The 13555-nt window shown below is 48.4% G+C and overlaps 1 protein-coding gene across 2 annotated transcripts in view; it reads left to right on the forward strand.

Moving 5' to 3' along the window:
- Positions 1–13555, forward strand: part of JAZF1 (JAZF zinc finger 1) — a 336781-nt gene that overhangs the window by 312592 nt on the left and 10634 nt on the right. The gene's annotated exons all lie outside the window — the stretch shown is intronic.

Raw genomic sequence — 13555 nt, forward strand, 5'->3', positions numbered from 1 at the left:
CACACAGGTTGTAAATTTTGGCATTGGACTCCAGGGGCAACCTCTCGTGGCCAGAGTTGACGCTCTTATGTCACAGCAATAGGGAAAGCTCAGAACCACTTTTGACATCAAATCCAACCTAGAGAAGAATGTAGATTCCTTCTTCTGAGGAAGGAGTGTTATGTCTTTGTCACATGACCCATATCCTCTGTCAGGGCAGTTGAGGGAGTTGGGCCAGAGCAAGCCATTCCACATTCTTGTCCAGGGTGGGAGGCGAGAAACCCCAGTGCAGTTGACCAGGGACAGTGCTCATGGTGGATGAACCTGGAAGTGGTGGCCCAGTGGCAGAGTCATGTAAGCAGCCTCCAGCTTGGGTAAAACACCAGCAGGCCTGGGGCAAGGCAAGAGGGACAAGTGAGGGCACAGGGGACAGAGGGGCCTGGAGCACGGGCGCTGAGCGAGGGAGCAGGAACCAGCCACAGCCATGCAGGTGCCATTGGGCTACTTTGCTGACCTCTGTGGCTCCTGGGGCCTGTCACTGGCCCTAGGTCTTCAAAAATAACTGAGCAACATCCATCGTCCTGATTGACCTTATAGTTTGTGACATCACCTGTCTGCTGAGCTGGTGAAAATGCTAACAACAGTGCTAAGTGGCAGGTGTATTTTTGTATATACTAAACTCATTTAATGCTCTGCTGTGGGTTCTGGGGCAAAGGGAACTTGGGCAAGCTGCCCGCCGTCACCGAGTAGTGCGTCAGTGAAGGAGCCAGCACTGGGACCCAGGCTGTCAGGTTCGCAAAGGTCTTCTAGCGAGCGTGAGATATTGCCAAAATAATATAAGGAAAGCACCGTCCAGGTCACTGGATGATCATACTAAGATCTGGGCCTTCAAGAACGTGCCACCCCCCAGGGTGGTGGAGAAGCTAGGCCAAAAAGCGTAGGGAAGAGGAGGTGGTGCTAGGAGCTGGAAAAGCCATGTCTGCTTCTCACCCGAGCCTTTATTATCATGCCTGGAGCGTAAAAAGTCTACCTCATTTTTATAACACGTTTCAAACGATCTCTTTGACTGGGAAGTTCTCTCCCTTGCAGTTTCTCCCAATAGCTTTTGTCAAGGTTTGTCACACGCATAATGTTTCAGTGGATTTTAACGCAGCCCCGGTGATCACGAAGCCAGCCTGATGTGTGCAGTATGTAAAGCCCACATTACTGGTGCTTTCAGGAAGCTGCCCTGTTATGAAGCCAAATAGCCTTCTTAAAAATCAGAAGTACTCTCATAAAACTTGTTTTTCATGCGGCCCAGGCTGTAGTTTCCACATGGGATGAAGTGTGAAACTCAGCTTTTATGGGAGATCTCTGAGATTGGTGTGAACTCTCAGTGACTCTCGTGACATGATTCCCCAGAGGAGCAACTTATTTTCTTTTGCGGTGCGTTTCCTTGTCAACTGCTATGTCTGGAAGGAGGATGTTACTCTGATGCAGGAGAAACTGGCACTTGCTGGTGGACCCTCATTAATTCTCAGCTTGATGATTGCGGCATTTTTCTCATATCCGCCATCCAAAGGAACTTTCTCTCGGCACAGATTCTCCCTGTCTGTAGGTGTGCACTCTAAACACGGCACGTTGTACTTCAGTGTTAGGGGGGAACACACCACAGCAATAGCCAGCTGTGGCAGGTGCCTCACTGCAGAGGAGGCTGTGCTGGCGTCATGAGCAGACCCTCTGTCCACTCCCTTGCTTTTCAGAGTTTGAGTTTTTAAAAGCAGGGCATTCCTCCAGTGGAGGAGTCCACGGTGTGATAGTGACCCATCAGGGGTGCCCACGTCCTCACTGCACACCTCCAGGTCTTTTTTTTTTTTTTTTTAAGATTTTATTTATTCATGAGAGAGAGAGGGACAGAGACACAGGCAGAGGGAGAAGCAGGCTCCATGCAGCGAGCCTGATGTGGGACTCGATCCTGGGTCTCCAGGATCACACCTTGGGCTGAAGGCAGTGCTAAACCACTGGGCCACCAGGGCTGCCCTGAAACAAAAGGTTTATAAGCACATCTTACACTCTGACACTTTCTATTCCATTCCATCCTTATATTTTTAAGTGCTCCACCAAATTCATATTACGACCTGCTGATGGGTCACAGTCTGTGGTTTGGAAACACTACGACTCTGCACTGGAAGTAGGTCTCAAGAGCTACCCTATTGCCTCTGGAAACTTAGGTTAAATGTCCATGAATCCTAGCAGCCACTAGAAGACTCAGGGAAAACAAGCCATTTTGTTCTCCCCCAAAGGTGAAAGAGTGGAGCTCCTAACTGGAGCCGAGAAATGGGAGGGGGCGGATGTTGCTGAAATCCGTGCTGTACTGAAGAGACGTTGTCATTTCTTTTCTTTTTTCCTATGGTTGACACGTGGTGTTACGTTTATTTTAGGCGTGCGAGACATCGTTTCTTATTGCTCATTTTTCCTGAAAAATAGCCAAGAGCTGGAGACAAGAAAGGAGATGGAATTTTTTTGATTTTGTTTTTAGAAGCAGTTTCTTTCTCCTCCAACCCAGAGGAGGAGCTGGGAGATTGGGTACCCAGAGAAGTCTGCCCAGCAGGAGCTCCAAATTGGCAAGAGGACTCCTCCGGGGTGGGCTGGGGGTTAGTGTGAAATGATGAAAACGGAGCTAGGAACATGCAGGTAACAGAAAAGTGTACAGAATGCTTCTCTGAGGTCTCAAAGTAAATAGAAGAAAAGTATCCAGAGGGGTAACAATGAAGGGTTAACGAAAAGGGGCCAGTTTCTCTACATGTTTCTTTCTTTTCATCTTTTTCTGAGAATGTGCCTATTCAGATGCACACTTGCTTGCTCTTGCTTCATGGAATTGCTTTAAAATCTGAATTTCCAATTTTTAGAAGATGCTGATTGCAACAGCCCTTGATCTTGACCTCAAATTAAGGCACAGGCCATGGAGGTAGAGCGACATCCTCCCCACTCCCTGATGGAGGGTGAAGGAACCAGGGGGGAGTCACCACCTGCTCTGTGCACACCTTAGCCCTCTCGATGCTGGCAGTCACACCGCAGTGGCCAGGTGGCAGGTAGGGCTGTGCCCTCCTGGTGGAGTCTATGCTCTGTTTACAATGCTGGCAGGTGTTTTAGGGGGAGAACAGCCTGAGCATTTCTCCAGGGCTCCCCTTTTTGTCAGCATGTACTGGTGGGAAGTGCAGCTGCCTGTAACCCTTTCCACTTTGTCAAAAAACACAGAGAGGCGCCCCTGGCTGGCTCAGTCGGTGGACCACGTGACTCTTGATCTCAGGGTTGTAAGTTCAAGCCCCATGTTGAGTGCAGTGGTTACTTAAAAAATGAAATCTTAAAAAAAAAAAAAATCAACAGAGGCAGGTGACAGGGAATTGGGTTTGTGCATCTCATTTGCCATTAAGCAGCAGAACCTGCATCTCAGATCCCTAATTACTTTGTATCTTCACTTCGCCCCCATGCTTGAATCTCTACCCCCAACACCCCCCTCCATCCCAAGTAGGGTAGTTGGCAGCAGGGCTCGGGAAGCCTGATGTTGTTGCCCTTGCCTTTCATTTGTTTGTTCAGCAAATAGATCTAGAGTGCCTGCTGTGCCCCAGAGGCTTTTAAGGACTCCAGGCATTCAGGGGTGTGGTGCTTGCTTCTAGTGAGGAAGAAGGGTAATAAGGACAAGAAGAAGATCATTTAGAAAGTTAGATGTGTTGTGAGAAAGGCACTGGGGGGGCGGTGGGCAGGACATTGTGCCTGCAGAAGTAGTCAAGGTGATCAGGGCTGGCCTCTCTGAGGTGGTGACATTTGAGCGGAGCTTGGGATGAATACAAGCAAGCAGCACAGCATACTGGTTAGGAACGCAGCCTCAGCCTCAGGATCCAGGTGGCCAGGGTGGCACCCCTGCTCTGCCAAGGAAAATCTTTGCAGCCTCAGACCAGGCACTCTGCCTCACCGAGCCTCTGTTTGATATAAAACGTAGATAATCACAGTAGCAGCCTCTTAGCGTTGTTGCAAGGGTTTATGTGAGCTAATGCACCTGGGGAAGCCCTGTGTCAGCTGCCCTTATGACGATGAGGATGGTGAGGAGGAGAATGAAGTTGAGAAAGAGGAGAGGAGAACCATAGGCTCCGGAAATGTGCTGAGTGACTCCTAGGGCAACAAAACTGTGGTCATAGTTCACTGAGGCCCAGTGTCATGATGATGCAAACACTGAACACTGATGAGACCTAGTGTCGTGATGCAGTCCTACTAGAAGAAGGGGAAGTGCAGGAGCAGGCTTGGACGTGTGTAAAAGACCAAAATTCGGGACGCCTGAGTGGCTCAGTGGTTGAGCGCCTGCCTTCGGCCCAGGGCGTGATCCTAGAGTCCTGGGATCGACTCCCACGTCGGGCTCCCTGCATGGAGCCTGCTTCTGCCTCTGCCTCTGTCTCTGCCTCTCTCTCTCTGTGTGTCTCTCATGAATAAATAAATAAAATCTTAAAAAATAAAAGACCAAACTTCTTTTTTTTCCAAAGATTTTACCTTCTCTCTCTCTCTCTCTCTCTTAAGATTTTATTTATTTATTCATGAGAGACACAGAGAGAGAGTGAGGCAGAGACACAGGCAGAGGGAGAAGCAGGCTCCCCGTGGGGAGCCCGATGCATGACTCGATCCCGGGACTCTGGGATCACATCTCAAACCAAAGGCAGACGCTCAACCGCTGAGCCACCCAGGTGTCCCCAAGATTTTACCTCTTTAAGTAACCTCTACACCCAACATGGAGCTCCAACTCACAATCCCTAGATCAAGAGTCACACACGGTCCACCAACTCAGCCAGCCAGGTGCCCTAAAGACCAAAATTCTTATCTTGCATAGTCAGTAGGGATCCAAGACGGAACATCAAAAAGAAGCAGTAGAGTCATGTTGTTTAGAAGCCACAAGGTGAATCCCAGGTAAAGAGGTATAAGCGTGGGGAGCAGGGAGGAGGGCGGAGGGAGGATGAGACAGAGGACTCCTCTTTTTCACTGCCAGTCACAAAGAACTATCCGACTACTTACTGTGTACAGTGATAACTTTGATCAAAGAGAAGAAAATGTTAATTAAAAACTAATAGAGAAAATACCATAAAGTCTGGAGACCACCTCAAAGGGTTTCCAGCAGCCAAGTTGTAGTAATTTGAGCATCAAAGACTATGTTGATGACTGGTAATTAATTGGATCTGTGAAATGAGTCCAAGATGGTACTGACCATGGAGAAGTTAATGTCAAGTGTGTCTGAAAGTAGCTGTAATAGAAGAACGGTGGAAATAACAGGATGTGTTTTTGTTTCTCTACATTTTGCTCTCTCGGGGTGCATTGGCAGTTGTGTTCTGTAAAGTGGAGGTTGGTTTATGAAACGCAGGTGTTGTTTTTCTCCACCTCCGTTGGCAGATTGGCAGGGGGTTGTGAGTAAGCCCCAGAGTTGCAGGTAAAGTAGAACTGGGGCAGGCATAGGAGAGACCAGCCTGCAGCCTGTCACCAATGGTGGGAAGCGGGTGTGCGTGAAGGTGGTTTGCAAGATGGGGCAAGAGCCGTTTGCCCTGGGAGGGAATCCCTTATTCCCAGAAAATGCTATCTCCAGTGGCCCTAGTGATTATATTGAAGACATGATATGGCAAGAAAGACACAGGCTTTAAAAATGCTGTCTGCGGGATCCCTGGGTGGCTCAGCAGTTTGGCGCCTGCCTTTGGCCCGGGGCGCAATCCTGGAGTCCCAGGATCGAGTCCCGCGTCAGGCTCCTGGCATGGAGCCTGCTTTTCCCTCTCTGCCTGTATCTCCGCCTCTCTCTCTCTCTCTATCGTGAATAAATAAATAAAATTTTTTAAAATGCTGTCTGCTGAGCAAATGGAGCTTGAGTGAAGATGCCAGGTGTCTAGCCCAGGAAATGCATGCTCACCCTTGAACCTGACCGAGTGTCAGTTGGTCAGTAACCCCTGCCTTCCACTGGTCAAAATCAGCTTCTGGTTCTTTTAGGTCTTGCCTTGTAACCTCAGGAAGGTCAAAGCTAAGAATGAAAATCATGACAAAATAAATCTATAGGACCAACTTGTGTTCTAGGTTAAATGTAGGTTTTATAGTCATTGGGATTATGTATATGATTTGTCTGTTTTTAAGATATTTTAAACCTTAACTACTTAAATGGTGAAGTTGGCACAATGTTGAAATGTGTAGAATTTGAGTTTGTGATTAACACTTAGATGGATATATTAGAGCATTATATTTTTAAAAATTGTATTTTGGGGTGCCTAGCTGGCTCAGTTGGGAGAGCATGCAACTCTTGATCTTAGGGTCTTGAGTTTGAGCCTCAAGACCTTGAGTTGAGCATAGAGCTTACTTTAAAAAAATATTTTTTGATTTATTTAATAGTATTTGAGGATTTAGAAACATTTGTTAAATAGACTTATAGGTATAAAATTTAGCACTAAAAAAACACAAATATTTCTGAAGTTTTCTTATTTAAAAAAGAAGTCCTTCAGGTATTAAAAGTTCCAAACAACTATGACATGGACTAAGCTCACAATAAGGCATTGAGTTGCTCCTTGATGGGGGAAGCCATTGGAGAGTTTTAAGCAGGCACGCAATATAATTTATTATCTTTTTCTAAGACTGGGGGAGGTCAGGAGTACAAGCTGTGTAATCTTGGGTCCCCTTGTACTACTAGAACCCGTGAAATATGTTCCCTCATTAACTGATTCAGCAAATGCACATCGTTGGCTCCTTCCGTACAAGCACAGCACTGGGCACATAACCAAGGGCCTCCCAGTAAGTTAGAAAGTGTTGAGTCCTATAAGGAAGAGGGTACTTCTGGCTTGGAGAACTAGGACCATTTCCATGGTGAAGGAGCGGTGGGGGAGAATGACATTCCAGGAATGAGCTGAGACCAGGAGCAAGGAGGTCAAGCATTGTCGAGGCTCGTCACATGGTCCCTCGGAGCCAGTAGCGTGTCTTCCATCAGAACCGTAACGTTGCCAATTCATTTAGACCGTTGTCGCTGCAGCTCCTGTAAAGTGGGTCAGTACCAATTAAAGCTAATTTATAATGATAAATCCATAAGGCAGAGAGGCAACTCTTAGCTAATGTATTTGCCAGAATTTGACACCCCAGGAGAGTTTTAATTTGCTGTCACTGCAGTTACCACTTTTGCATGAATATTAATGATCTTCATTATAGGAAAAATGTGGTGTATTGGGTTTCTGGAAGAGGTTGACTTTTTTTTTTTTTTTTTTTAATCTACCTGTATGTCAGTGTTTTATGTTTGTGAATACAAGGAAGGAGAATACCAGAGGTGCTGAAATGGAGAGCAGGCCATGTGCCCGGGAGTGAAGGGGTGAGCACAGGGCAGGTGAGCAGAGGTTGGAGGGCAGTAGACAAGGTTTGAAGGGGCTCCGGGGGCGAGTGACCGGGAGCTCGCAGAGGCGCTCAGCGGGGCTCCCGGCCCGCGATGTGGGTCGGGGAGGGGTGCGAAGCTGCACGTGCGTGTCCGTACAGAGGCTCCAGGCCACCTCGTGTTTTCGCGTGGTTCAGGGGGCCAGCTCAGGTTTTTACTTCCTTTGCTGACAACCAGTAAGCTTTTCTCTGGCCATCCTCGGGCTGTAATTGTCTTACCGTGGGATCCCGTGTGCTAGGTTGCGCTCGCTGCCCCGACTGAGACGCCGAGACGGGCTCCCGGGGCTGCCTGTCCGAGCTGCCGTCCCGCCCGCGACAGGCCCCACGTGGGGACCGTGTGGCTGTGGACGGTGACAGTAGAACGCTCGACCCGAGGAAGAGCGGTGGCAGCCGGCGTCGATGTGAGGCGGTGCCCGGTGAAATTACGTCTTCGTAGAGAAGCTCTGACATTGACGCATGTTATTTTAAAATTCATAATGACTAAGGCAAAGCGGAGCCCTGATGAAACAACTCGCGTAGCTCTGCTTTGAAAGACTGGCTGTGCCCACCCGGTAGGGCACGTCCTGCCACTTGGGTCCGGGGCGCCGCTTCCCACCTGCTCACATGTCCACCCGCACACGGCTGCGAGTGACCCCGCACGATGCGTCCCTTTTAAGTCCTCTCTAGTATTTCCAGGGCTTGGTCTTGCATGTCACCTCTTTATCTCCCTCATATGGGGGATACTCACTTTGAAAACAAATCAGGGATCCCTGGGTGGCTCAGCAGTTGAGCACCTGCCTTCGGCCCAGGGCCTGATCCTGGAGACCCGGGATCGAGTCCCGCGTGGGGCTCCCTGCATGGAGCCTGCTTCCCCCTCTGCCAGTGTCTCTGCCTCTCTCTCTCTCTCTCTTTCTCCCTGTGTCTCTCATAAATAAAATGTTCAAAAAAAAAAGAGAGAGAAAACAAATCAAAGGAGCACAGACTTTTGGGACCGAACTGCCAGGTCCCGGTGCAGTCTGCCTGTTTCTGGCTGGGGGACCTTCAGCACCTCCATCACTTCCTGCAGCCCCCCCCTTCCCCGTGTTAGGTTGGGGAAACAAAGGTCGGTTACACGGAGAGCACCTCTCCCACCAGGCATACACGAGGCACCCCTACCCTAGATGGCAGAGGCAGCTCCCAACTCTTTCTGGTTCCAGAAGAGTGTGTGGAAAAACAAAACTTGCTTGTTCTTTAGCCACATTTTTCATTAAAGATCCAAGTAAACGCAGAGAGGTTTAGATATCTGGGCAAGTGCCAGAATTTGGGGAACAAACGGCTTAAAAGGAGGCTAACCAAAAGCAGGCAGTGTTATTGCATCATGAGTACATCCCTAAAATCTTCTCATTTTTTTTTAAAGATATTATTTATTTATTCGTGAGACACAGAGAGGCAGAGACATAGACAGAGGGAGAAGCAGGCTCCATGCAGGGAGCCTGATGTGGGACTCGATCCGGGGACTCCAGGATCACGCCCTGGGCTGAAGGTGGCGCTAAACCGCTGGGCCACCCAGGCTGCCCCCTAAAATCTTCCCTTGTTGCCCATTTTTGTGCCGAAATGAACAGGCCCTTGGGAGAACTGGTGTTGGGACAGACGCTTAGAGCCATGGAGAGTGGCAGCCAGAGCATCAGCAAAAGCAATGACCATCTTAATGGAAAGGCTGCTGGGGCTGAACTCCCCCAGCGTGCTCAGCGGCGCTGCCGGGCCTTTGGATCCTCCGTTCCTAGGGGCCTTTTGAGAGGGTGTACTGTCTTGTTTTGTGTGTGTGTGTGTGTGTGTGTGTGTGTGTTTTAAAGATTTTATTTATTTATTCATGAAAGACAGAGAGAGAGAGAGAGAGGCAGAGACACAGGCAGAGGGAGAAGCAGGCTCCATGCAGGGAGCCCAATGTGGGACTCAATCCCAGGTCTCCAGTTTCACACCCTGAGTCAAAGGCAGACGTGCAACCACTGAGCAACTCAGGAATCCCTTTTTTTTTTTTTTTTTTTTTTTTAGATTTTATTTATTCATGAGAGACAGAGACACAGGCAGAGGGAGAAGCAGGCTCCACGCAGGAGCCTGATGTGGGACTCGATCCCGGGTCTCCAGGATCAAGCCCTGGGCCGAAGGCGGCCCCAAACCACTAAGCCACCAGGACTGCAGTGTACTGTCTTTTAAAAAGAGAATAGCGGGTTTGTGAAATATAGAAATCGGATCCAGGGACGCCTGTGGGGGCTCGGTGGTTTAGCTCCTGCCTTTGGCCCAGGGTGTGATCTTGGAGCCCGGGGATCGAGTCCTGCATCGGGCTCCTTACTGGGAGCCTGCTTCTCCCTCTGCCTGTGTCTCTGCCTCTCTCTCTCACTGTCTCTCATGAATAAATAAATAAAATCTTTTTTAAAAAATAAACTATTTTATCCTCTTCCTTTTAGTTACATATCTGTTTTATACAGTAACCTATTAGTGCACATATGCCATTTACAGTAAATGCATTCACACCATCATACTCACTATTTTTTATTGGGATGTAGGATCAGATTGTTGGGAGGCCACTGCTGGGGAAAACCAGCCTTGCTCCGTCCTGCTTTCCCATAATGGGTGGGCAAATTCTCTAGCAAGGGTCTGGAAACGACCAGGAATTAATTTATTCTGAAGTTAGTTTTGAAAACAGCAGATGAAGGGACACCTGGGTGGCTCAGCAGTTGAGCATCTGTCTTTGGCTCAGGTTGTGATCCCGGGATCAAGTCTCGCGTTGGGCTCCCTGCAGGGAGCCTGCTTCTCCTTCTGCCTGTGTCTCTGCCTCTGAGTGTCTCTCATGAATAAATAAATAAAATCTTTTGAGAAAAGAAAGAAAGAAGAAAGAAAGAAAGAAAGAAAGAAAGAAAGAAAGAAAGAAAGAAAGAAAGAAAGAAAGAAAGAAAGAAAGAAGAGGAAGGAAGGAAGGAAGGAAGGAAGGAAGGAAGGAAGGAAGGAAAAGAAAGGAAGGAAGGAAGGAAGGAAAAGAAAAAGAAAGAAGAAAGAAAGAAAGAAAAAAAGAAGAAGGAAGGAAGAAAAGAAAAGAAAGAAAATAGATGAAGCAGATGCAGCAAACGAACCAGGTTAGGGTTTACTTTCGTCCTCGGACAAGACAGGCTCAGATGTTTTTGTAACTACAGAAGCAACTTTAGTTTCGGGTTAGCTCTTCCTAGAGTTCAAAGATGTTAGAAAGCAGACGAAGAGCAGTTGTTTGCAGATGTTTTCCGCAGGACACCACAGGCCCCACTGGCGAGTTTTCCAGATGTTAGCACCAAGCGGGCGCTGGCACGTGCGCATGTGTGGCTTTGGAGAACCATGTGGCCTGTCTCCACCTGCAGCGGGCCCTCCGGCTGCAGAGTGAACGACAGCAGCTGAGGAGCAGGCCTGGCCTCGCAGCTGCTCTCGGCTCCGTTTGATGACAGGGTGGCGTGGGGGGTACAGCTAAGATGAGCAACGGAGCTCCCCCACACGCTCTTCTGTTTGGAAAAAGTGAGCACCCTGAGAACAGGGGAACAGTGGGTGAAATATGGAAACTGCTCTTGTGACATTTTTACTTGTTTATGACCAAATACTCCTTTAATGCTTACCATATGCCAGGCGCTGTTCTAAGTACATTGATTTTATTATTATTTTATTTTATTTATTTATTTTTAAAGATTTTATTTATTCATTCATGAGAGACACACGAGAGAGAGAGAGAGAGAGAGGGAGAGAGACACAGGCAGAGGGAGAAGCAGGCTCCATGCAGGGACCCCGATGTGGGACTCGATCCTGGGTCTCCAGGATCATACCCCGGCTGAAGGCGGCGCCAAACTGCTGGGCCATCAGGGCTGCCCAGAGAACTCCGTATTCTTTACAACAACCTTAAGAGCTGGCTAGTACTGTTAGCCCATTTTACAGGTGAGGAGTCTAAAGATCAGAGAGGTGACATCACTTGCCTGGGGTCACACAGCTCACTGGTGGCAGATCAGTGCACACTCTGCACGGGTCTCGGTATAAAGTCCCACTTGTATTTCTTCTAGTGGAGATTCCCGTGGCTTTCAGGATTATTTTTGGTTTTGTTTGGGTTCACAGGAGGCCTTTCTAAAAATTCTACATATAATACGTACATGTGATGTTATTACAAAAATGATGTTACAGTGTCTTCCATCTTTTGAGCACTTAACTGTGTGTGGATCCTCCCATGCCAGATGTTCTCTAGACATTAATTCAAATCCTGAAAGTGCAAGGAAGAGATTTGTGCCCATTTCATAGATGAGAACGTGGATGACAGTAGCTGGTCACTCAGCTGACATGCCCAGCCAGGTCATGAACCCGGGTCCGCACACAGTTCTTTGTTATAGGACAGAATTAAGTATAAACAGGTCTTTCTTGATCCCCTACCCAAGGAGATGGTGAGCTTCACAAGCACCCAGGGCACCTCATAGTGCACCAGTGCCTGGGGTGGGGTGGGAGGGCCCAGGTAGCCAGGGACAGTGCCGTGTTGTGCCTGTCGTCCCTGAGCTGGCGTTCACTCCCATGGGCGTCCCAACTTGGATGAACTGCGTGGTCCCCCTATCTGCCCCCCCTTGGGGCTGGGTGCCGCATGGTTTCCAGGCGACTATGTCCCCGGCACCAAGCCCTTAGGGTCCGGCTCCTTTTGATCCAGTGGAGTTTTGAAGTTTTATCTTCTGCTGGGCTTCATTAAGTCAGTGGGTCTGAGGCACCCTCCCCCCCCCCAGTTGTAAATGTTGCATGGTTCTTGGTATTCAGGTTAACAAATTAGCCCAATTAGATGGGTAAATTAGTCATTCTAACTTTCTGAAGTCCTGCTGGAGGAGCTTTGTGAAATAGCATTTATAGTTTTCTAACAAGCAATTTAAAGGACACCAGCATGTGGCATTTGTTTAAGAGTAAAATGTCCTAAACAATGCCCTACTTAAAAACAGATTTCGAAATTTGCTCACAGACCCAGAAACGTGGCAGGGTGCATGCGTCCCTGCGTTGTCTCGGACAGGCGTTTCCAAACTGGGTCTCTTCTTTCTGGGGGCTACAGCCAAGCACAAGAGAGTTGCTGAAACTCACATTTAATTCCACAACCTCCTTTTTTGCTGAACTGCTTTTTTTCTGCACCACCCAAGAGTTTCTTCCAAACTGACTGCTCTGATTTCCATCCGAGTAGGTAGATGGTGAAGGAGCGGCAGCTGCAAGGAGGTTGAAAGGGGCCCCCTCGGGTGGCTGCTGGCCCTGGCGGCCGGAAGCAGGGCAGGGGAGAAGCAACATCCCTCAATAGCTCAGTGAAAGTGCATAAGCTCTTGGACCACTCTGGACTCGGTTTCCTCGTGTTCAGGGAAGTGCCTGTCCTCCCCACCTCACAGGGCCACTGGAGGATTCTGTGAGGATGATGCATCGAAGGTGCCTAAAACGCAAGAGGTCCCTGCCTTCCTTCTTGGCCCCTTTGAAGTGTTAGCTTCAGAAGCCGGCATCCTTGTGCCTGGCTCAATTGGCTCTTCAAACAATCTTATTAATGCCTATTAAAATGAAACCCAATAAAAATGCCAATATTTGGTGTTGAAATAATTGATGTAGCAGAGACAGACCATGGAGCACCCAGGCAGGCCCCTGGTGCAATTTAGCCTCACACCTGGGGGATGAATTTCACAACTGTAATTGCTACCATATAATTCTTATTAATGTTGTGCCATAATTCCTATTTATTCCACGGGGCTTGTAAATGCATTAAGACTTGTCAACATATTATTTTACACTGTTTATGATCTGTAGAATTATGTCCTTCGGGGTTGTATTGTGCAAAAGCTCAAAATAAATGGCTTTGGGCCTCATTAAAAAAAAAAAGAGCAAAAAGCGGCTGCCTGTGGAAGTGGTTCTGCATCCCCACCGTCCTGCACAGAAGTCCGTGAAGTAGATTTTTAACTCCGTTCTGAGCAGAGCTGGGAATACACGGGACTGGCCCTCCCCCCGTGAGCAGTCCGCCCTCCCAGGGAATGCTGTGGACAGCTAGGGAGCCCCAGGAGGGGTTCCTGGGACACCCCGGGTGTCCTCCCCTGGGGACAGAATGTGCTAGAGAATTCTTGGCTCTGCCACAAGCTGGAACCTTGCATGTTTTTTGTTTTTTTGTTTTTTTTTAAAGATTTTATTTATTTATTCATGAGAGAGACAGAGAGAG

This window comes from Canis aureus, chromosome 18 (genome assembly GCF_053574225.1).
Source record: "Canis aureus isolate CA01 chromosome 18, VMU_Caureus_v.1.0, whole genome shotgun sequence".
NCBI lineage: Eukaryota > Metazoa > Chordata > Mammalia > Carnivora > Canidae > Canis > Canis aureus.